Consider the following 9,719-nt stretch of genomic DNA (forward strand, 5'->3'; position numbering starts at 1 on the left):
TCTGCGTGTGAACTTCTGAAGGGAGGAACTTTCCACTTCTATGGCGACTCTCTCGTCCGGCAGATGTTTTTGGCCTTCATCATTATCGTCAAGGGAGACTATCGACATGGCGGACTGGTGCCTAGTGCAACTATCAGTATGTATTATGAATTTTTATGCATAGATCTTAATATGAAACAGACGAAGTAGTCTCACTGTTCTCATTTGTTTCAAGTTGAGGCGGCTAAATCAGGGAATTGGTTATTGCATTGTTATCGAACGATATTAGATCATGGACGTAGCTCAAGTTTAATTTAAATTTCTTTGTCAAATTGCCCTTTTCCCATTTGCCACTATGGACAGAAATCCCGACACCATGCATAAAGAAACATATGAGCAAGAAGGGAAGCACAACTGTTCCCCTTAGGGATGACTGCTTCTTTTCTAAACGTCTTACAACTATTGCATAGATGCTAATACCAAGGAGAGTCCAGAGATATTCTCATGGTATTTGTTTCATTCTTTGACAACTTTTCCTGAACCTCTGAGGATAGGTATGCCATTGTGGGTCTAGGACAATTGCCACCCGGATAATTGCCACCTAGGACAATTGCCACCAAGATAATTGCCACCCAAAACATAAAAACATAACTCAGTTTCTTTATCAACTTTTATTGAGTTTGACATGGTAAATCATAACAAATGACAACATATTCTTCCATATAACCAACTTGACAAATCTTGCACAAAAACATGCCCAATTACATTTTTCAATTACACATTTCTTAAAGTGAGCTCATTACATCCGGATGTTGTGGGCAACACTGCGCAGAAAGTCCTCACACATTCTAATTTACTTTTACACTTTTATTATGTCACTGACCCAAAGAATGAAGGACATCTATCCAAAAAATGGCTTGAATCTCTCTATCTATCCTCTAAATGTCTGCATAAACATTGGAAATCTGAACTATGCTAAGAATATTATTTATAAAAAATAACTGTAAGGAAATCCCGTGTAGCTTTATCCCGTTTTCGCTGCTCATCACACGACTTGTTTGTTGAAACATTCATCTCAACATGTGTTCGTTTAAGACAGTAGCACCCAAGCTCAAACAAATTGATTTTCTAAATACTTGAGCTTCTCAGCACTTTCATCTTAAGTGTCAGAGCTTTCAATACATTCTCTCAATTATTTTGATTTTGAGTTTTTCCCAATCAATGCGTATTGAGTTTTCATGAAAGCTAAGATTGCATCAAAGTCAAGATACCCCAAAACATTGACTTTTCATCATCTAGAGTGGTGTTTATTGACAACCTGCATTCATTTTCTCAAATAAAATTACATAAAATTCGGGGTGGCAATTGTCCTCACTTTTATAGTAAAAATAACTGGGTGGCAATCGTCCTGGGTAGCAATTATCCTAGATCGCAGTTGTTCTTTGTGGCAGTTATCCCGGTGGTAATTGTCCGGTGTCAATTGTCTGGGTAGCAATTGTCCGGGTGGCAACTGTCCTGCTCCCGCCATTGTATCTATGGTCAATATTACCAATTGCCCCATGGATCATGGAAGGTTAAGATTTCCCTTAAGTTTGTCATGTGGGACAGTGGCGTACAGAGAAGAAAATAAATAAATAAATAAAATAAAATGTTTTGACAGGATTGAACTTTGTTCTTTTCTGAGATTTTACACATATAAAGCAAATAGTTCGATATTTTAGAATGCTCATGAGAGCACTGCAGCTTGTCTTGAATACTTTTTGTGAATTTAAATAAAAGTTATCATTGGTTGTAGTAAGGATTCTAGTTAATATTTGAGACAGGGACTTTTTGGTGCAGCTGCTGAATTCAGCAAATACATTTCTGTGTACAGAATGTTATGGAGCTTCAGGAGTCGAGGCAAAAGTTCAGAGAACTGATAAGTGAAATTGGAAACTTTCTTTCCCTTTTAACGTACTTGTCTCAACGTGGAGTTATTTGATGTGGCACTGAGGCCCAGTTCTTTGATCAAAACAATTAATGTATTGATTCTTACATAGAACGGTTATGTTAATTGAAGTCTTCTCAGTTGGAAGAACTATGTTTTTCGCTGTTTCAGGATTTATAATTTAAAAACAATCTATCCAGTTTTGTTTTGAAAGGAAAGAAACTTGGGTTTCAAACTCTCTGGTCTCTGAAGCGGGGGTCGGGGTCGACGAGTGTTGGTTAATGAGCAGGGGTTAGGATGATGCTTTAATTGATGTATCGCATCTACTCACAAAACTAAAGTCTCTTCATTTCTTAACATTAAATCGATCATCGGACACACAGGATCTCAATATCATTTTTTAAAGTATAATGCATACACGTACAATATTTCCATTTCCCATGTTCAGAAAACACTTTCATGCCTTGAAATAATGAGACAAACAAAAATACAGAACACTAAATTGCCAGTCCATTTGCACGTCATTCAAAGATTATAGTGACTGCAAATTATATTTATGGTTTTTTTTACTTTTCAGAGATGAAACAAGAGTGTGAAGGGAAAAACGTGTTTCCTTTTCAGAAATGTCGTCCTAACCTGGACTATTCCCCAAGACTCTGCAACGGAACAGTGAAAGCGAAATTCTTGTTTTGTGGTCGGCTTGATATGGGAGGTAAAGCCATGACAAACGAGTTGCAAAACATACTGGATACGCCCAAATCTTTGGTTTTGTTTGGGAGTGGTCTATGGCGGATGTTCAACAAAACAGATAACTCGAATTATGCAAGAGCGATCATAGATTCTGTGAAAAGCAACACCACACGGAAATGGCCCAAATTACTTTGGTCTGGGTTTAGTGGTTTCGGACTCTGGCGAACAGAGCTTGTTCGGGGAGTAACTAATGAAAATGCTCAAGTCTACAACCGATACATGGAGAGGTTTGTAGGGAAGTATAACGTTCCGATGTTCGATACATTCAACTTGACTCGAGGTATTCGAAGTCTGGATGGAACTCATTTTGGTCCGGGGGTCAATTTTCTTAAAGCACAGATCTTTTTGAATTACCTCTTGGAGTTGAAAAACAAAGGAGAGTGGGCCTGAGACGGTTCCAGTTAATGTGTACGGTTTGCCCTATGCCCAATCGGTCTGTGTTGTATTTGTGTAATGCTATTTGATGAACATAAAGAATTTTCTGGATTTCATATTCTTGTGTTGTATGTTGTTCGACAACAAACCCTACAGTATTCTCGAAATATGGTGGGGGTCTGTAAATGACAGAAAGAATAGACCAGTCATTTCAGAGATTGATGTCATGAACGCCCATTTACGCCACTGGGTCACGGTGACATGTTGTCACCGAACGTGACCTTCTCGTTTTGTAAAGATGTATTTTGCGATCATGTCATTTCATTCAAATGAAATAATATATCATGCCGAGCTTGTTCCAGTCTGCCTCAATGAGAAACGAGGATTTTGAGTGTACGATACAAAATTAATAAAATGAAACTTTACAGGCAATGCATAATGAGGTGAGGTGAGGTGAAATTGGGTTTTACGTCGTGCTTGAGAGTATTTCGCTCATATGACGACGTGCATGCGTGTGTATGTGTATGTGCGGCTGCTTGTACTAGCCCAGACTTAAGCTGGTTTTATAGTGCTAGCCCACTGCAATACCATGCCGCAGTGAAGCATGAATACCCCACTCAGACACAGTATACTGACTTGTTGTATCCATTAATGCCGAGCGCCAGGCAGGAACCAAACAGTACAATATTTTAACGTCTTTTGGTATGACGCGGCCAGTGATCGAACCCGCGACCTTCTGCTCTCCTGGCGGACGCTCTAACCACTACACCACGGAGGCGGCCGCAATGCATAATGATGTATTCTTCAGCTCTGAAGTTGCATTCACATCATGTCCAAGTGTATAACGACACATGATGGCAGGCATGCTGTTAACCAGATCGATATCCACAGAAGAGGTAGACGAAATCGAGACATACCTTCGTAAATGTATGTATGTATGTATGTATGTATGTATGTATGTATGTATGTATGTATGTATGTATGTATGTATGTATGTATGTATGTATGTTGTATGTATGTATGTATGTATGTATGTATGGATGGATGGATGGATGGATGGATGGATGGATGGATGGATGGATGGATGGATGGATGGATGGATGGATGGATGGATGGATGGATGGATGGAATGATGTTGTTAACCAGATCGATATCTGCTTCGGGTATTGTGTGAACCAAGGGAAGTACTCCGTGTTGCTACGACAAGTGCGTCAAAAGAAAACAGACAGACAGACAGACAAGTTTTTTCAGTAAAAGGCCACAGGCCCATCATACAGTCATTTGCATATGATATAGATAGTTTAGTGCACATGCTGTGTAAGAGGAACATTTCTAATGCGCTGAAGAACATGATACAGAAACATACTGACATCTCTTATGATACAATCATTATGTGTTTTCATAATGTTAATAAAATTGGCTTTTGGATCAAAATCAGTAAAATATTTCTGAATATATCTTAACCTTAAATCAGAAAAACGTTCACACTTAAGAAGTACATGGAATTCATCTTCAATAACATTTTTGTCATCCAATTTACAAAATAGACATAGTGTCTCGTTGTAGTTAACTTTATTGTATGTTCCAGTTGCAACTGCTAAATTACAATTTTCACATCTAAATTTTGAGAGTGCAGATCTGAGATGTAAAGGAATATCAGAATTTAAATACCTTTCCACATTTAAAAATGTCTTAAATTGGGAGTATTAAAAACACTTATTAAAATTTTGAATTGAAGTGGATTGTTTAAGATTATCCGAAAGACTCTGCTTAAACAAGGATATGAAATAATCAACATTGCCAACATCCTGACTGATCCATGCATAGCCCAAACCATACTTAATTAAATATTTTTGACACAAGTTGCCCAAATAGTGCGGCCAACATCATCTAAGGACTTGAGCATAATATAACAATGTTTTGGCAGTCTATCATAAAGCATATACAATAGGTGACACCAGTATTTAATTACTTTAGTCATATAAGTAATTTGTAGAGGACGTCTGCCACAATCACCAAGAGCCATGTTATTACAGGTAGATTTACCAACTTTCAAGAAATATTTACGAAATTTCACCTGAACAGACTCGATGATGCTACAATAGTTAGTACCCCAAATCTCAGACCCATAACACAAAATAGGTGAAACCATACAGTCAAAAATCTTAAATAAGTCTTTACAATTTACTCTTCCCATCTTTTTTTTTTTTTTAAAAACCGTTTACAGAAAATATCGCCTTGTTAGCTTGAGATACCAGACAGCTTTGCGCTTTACTCCATACAAGCTTTGGTGTAAATACAAGTCCTAGATATTTATAAAAGGATACAGTTTCAATAGGATTGCCATTATAGGACCACTTTTCATATTCCCGTAATGGCCCACCATTTCTAAAGACAAGAACTTTTGTTTTACTAAGATTAATTGACATTCTAGTTTGTTTACAAAAACATTCAAGTGCATTTATCTTCTTTTGTAACTGATTACAAGTATCAGAAAGTACAGAAACATCATCAGCAAACATAAGTCAAAAGAAAACAGGAGAACGTGTTTGTGATGGCACTAATTCTCACTCAACATGCACATGTACTCTATTGCGTTGTCGCAATTTAATTCTTGACTCACAAAGTCGGCCCATGGGCGAGAATGTTTAGTTTCGCTCAGAATTCATGTTTTGGAGGTTGTAAATGAATGAGTGTATCTTTATAAACATCATGACACAAAATTCAACTTATTTTGACTTAATTCGGCTAATTTAGAGCGATATTAAAAATCTCGTCCATGGGCGAGAATATTTACTTTTACTTAAAATACATGGTTTTCAATGTTTTGAAGGTTGTAAATGAATGAGTGTATGTTGATAAGCATCATGACACGAAATTCAACTCATTTTGACTTAATTTGGCTTAGTTACCTAACTACAGTATGACGTGATATTGTATAGTAGGTGATTTGAGAAAACAGCAGCACTGAAAAGGCGTCGTTTTTACCACCATGGGCACAACACTGCATAAGTACAATCATTTATTGTATTTAAAAGGTAATAGGAAACTTCATCTCAGTTAAGAGGCTCACAGAAGGAGTATTGGGGTCGCGCGCAAATCTGAAGTACGGTAATCCGATATTTTCATAGCAATTCGCTTACGCGGCACTTCCAGCACAACTTTGGTTTTCGCTTTACCGGGAATAGAAAGAAGAAAAAGAAAATATTTGTATTTGTGTGTCACATGTTATACATGTATATAAAACATACATAGACTTTAAAACATTCAATAAAATATAACATCCGGCCATATGGCCTATGAGACACTAAAGGCACTATATTAGATCTAAAACAGATAGTAGTAAATAAAATATCACAGCTTTGTAAGCAACAATAGAGTGTGGTATATTTATTTAATTACATGACTTCTAAACTTCGTTTGCGTTTTGTTACGGAGAAGAAAAGAGTGTGTTATTATTTGTGTGTCACATGTTATATATGACACAAGCATAGATACCTTAAGACACTTAGTATAGAATATAACATCTGGTCACATGGCCTATGAGACACAAGCCGCTACATTCTACCTAAAACAGATAGTAGTGAATAGAATACCACAATTCTATAAGCAACAGGGAAGTGTGGTATATTTAATTACATGACTACAACGTGCGTTTACGTCTATTAAACATTTTAGTAACTAATGCAGCTAAGGGTTTTATTAATTTAACATTACCTAGCATATATGCGGCCTGTCAGAGTGAGTGAGTGAGGTATTATTTAACGTCACATCGGCAATATGTCAGCCATATCCTGACGAGAACATTTGACATTGAAAGCGGCCTGTCAGAAGGTGGCAAGAGAGAAAAAGGGTTAATATTTAATACATTTTCCCACGTCATATCGTAAATCCGAATATAGTGGACAGCTGACCAAAATCGGGAATATTGAAATATAACTTTCCCGGGCCGACACCCTCCAATCGCCTGTTCGCTGCTTTAAACACTTGCATATTTATTCCATGTATGCTTTTGCTCCCAAAAGTTAGACATCCCATTTGTCAGACACGCCAATTATCAGACAACTTTGGATCAATCAGGCGTGACTGTGATTACAACCTAGTCTTACCCACTAACATAATAGACCTATCCCATAGACTAGCGAGATGTTTTCACATTAGTGGTTAGTGGTATATTTTAACACTAATTATGAGTTTGTTACTTTTTGTGCAGAAATACTTTGATCAGAATACCAATCATTATTTTAATAAGTGTTTGTTTGTCGGCACCGTCCTCCTCTTCAGACTACACAGATTCTTCCTCTATAGCCATAAACCTTTCCTTGGTTACAGTCTTCAAGCTTCTGGTGTTTTATGATTGCATTGAATATATCAATAACGTCAGCTTAACAACATTTCCCGTCAACCAGAATTGGAAAACAATTGTGAAAAGCAAAGTTACTGAGCTTGAAACAATACTGCTTGAGCAGAGGATCTCAAGCATTGTGGAACTTTCCCTGTTCCATTATCTGCATCAATCTTACAAACCTTCCAAGCTCTGGACTCTGGGACGACAGATCCTTCATCTACAGCGTGCACTCAAAGGTGTTGTGAATATGATTGCTACACCAGTTAGACCAGGTAACTGCCAGCTATGCTCGGCAGACTATAAGTGTGCCTGCCTCATCATCTGTTGCATGAATGCCCCGACCAGCGTGTTTGCGACAACCGAGAGACTCTGTGGCTCTCCATTTTGGACACGTTTAGCGTAGACGTGTGTCATGTTGGACTCCATGAAACTGGATGAACAAACAAGAACTCTGCTTGGGGGACGCTCCTTCGATATTGAGGATCTTAAACTGCTACCCCCTGTTGGACTATTCTTCCTCTCCAGTGGACTCATTTGTCGTAACATTTAACTAACTCTTCTCTACTGTTCAATTATAAATCTCCAAGTTTGGAGGAGCTAAAGAAACTCACTCACTCACTCACCCCAGTTAGTGCCACTGAAAGCTCTCATGAGGTTTGATCTTTTTGACAGGAGTTGACCAAGTTATTAATATTGGGTGTCCATGTCATGCGTTGGTCAAAAGTTAGCTTCTTTTTCGAACTTGATTTCTTGGTTGTTAAGGTGTAGTTTGGGCGCATAATTTTGCATTCTTTGATTTTTGAATAGGATGCCCACGGGTTTTTTTTTTTACATTAATATGGAGCCCCAATTCTTGGGCCCAGTTTTGGATATAATTTTGCATTCTTTGGAATTTGATTGCGGCTTGGTTTACTGAAGTTGAGGATATCCAAAATGAAATATCGTGGGCAAATTTAGTAGTAGAAATATCTGGCCACTTGTCCGGAAATATGTCATTTTTCATAAAGTTGAATAAAGTTTGGGATAATATGCTCCCCTTGGGGGTTCCATTTTCTAGGGGATAAAGGTCCGAGACGGTGTTGTGAGAATTGACGATTATTTGTCTGTTATTAAGGAAAGCATGAATGAAATTTAGAATACGTCCGTTTATGGCATTTTTCTGGAGTTTTTGGATGAGGCCATTGTGCCAAACCATATCAAAAGCTTTGCTAAAGTCAATGGAAATGGCCAGCGTGTACTGTTTTTTTGCCTGCGCTACCTTTATATCTTGCTTCAAATGTAAAATGTGGTCTAAAGTTTGTCGGCACCCCTTGAAGAGCAACCTCCTCGTGGTGGGTGCTGGGTAACGCCAATGGCTCTTTGCCCCCGTGTGGACCCGGGGTCGAATAGGTCCACAGCACCCTATTGCTGGTCGTAAGAGGCGACCAAATTGGGCAACCCGTTTGCCGTGGGTTGCATCCCTGTGTCGGCAGAGGAAGGGAGTCTGGTGGTTGAGGATGATGGAACCGGCAATAGTGTTCAATAATCCAACACACCACTTCGACTCTAACTTTGCCTAGACGGGTGGTAGAATAGGCCCGATTCTACCAATCGGCTGGTCACGCCTTGCCCTGTGCATGGAATGTCTATACAAAACGTGGTATTACATAACACTTTGGGCTATGTTCAAAATGTTAATTAATATTCTACGAAAACAAATTAGCCTCGCAGACCCATGCACAGAAGGCGGTGGCTCATGGGCCAATCTGGTGATGCTGACCTCCGATTTCTGTACGTCTCCAATTGATTGTCATGGACAGAACCATCCTGACCTTTAATCTGGTAGGCAGCTACAGCATTTCATGTCAAATTCGCTGGAGTATAACACACCCTTATCCCTGGTCTTTGCAGCTTGGAGATCCGCTGCAATATAAGATCGTCCTTGTTGACACTCCACGGTGGGTGGGGAGAGGGGATGCCGAACCACATTACTTTCGACATGGCTTCCCGATACCCCGGTTCAAAACGGTTACTGATGGATACTGACAACTCCTCGTCTGACGAGAGTACGCCCCTCCGACCTGACTGCTGGCCACGCTTCCTGATTAATGAGACTTGTGACAAGCAACCTTTGTGAATTCGAATCTTTGCAATCTCCAAAGGTATCGCTGGTATCTGCGGAGAGGTTGCCAATGTTACAAAGCTCCGATCTGGCTCTCCTGATAGAATGTGCCCGGAAACGCAATCCCAGAATCTCCTCAAGAGCGTAAAAGAATTTGTCAATATCAAGGTCGCTGTCTCAGCACAAAACCCTTAGCTCGTGTAGAGGGCATTGTATGGGACAGAGCTCGATGCCTGTCT

The 9,719-nt window shown here is 39.0% G+C and overlaps 1 long non-coding RNA gene across 1 annotated transcript; it reads left to right on the top strand.

Moving 5' to 3' along the window:
* The first annotated feature begins 444 nt into the window (after positions 1-444).
* LOC124265374 lies at positions 445-3,142 on the top strand. Its single transcript, XR_006895442.1, has 2 exons — positions 445-486; positions 2,484-3,142. It is a non-coding gene; the product is annotated as an uncharacterized LOC124265374 (long non-coding RNA).
* Positions 3,143-9,719: the final 6,577 nt, after the last annotated feature.

This window comes from Haliotis rubra, unplaced genomic scaffold, assembly GCF_003918875.1.
Source record: "Haliotis rubra isolate DU_JTF1 unplaced genomic scaffold, ASM391887v1 Scf1211, whole genome shotgun sequence".
NCBI lineage: Eukaryota > Metazoa > Mollusca > Gastropoda > Lepetellida > Haliotidae > Haliotis > Haliotis rubra.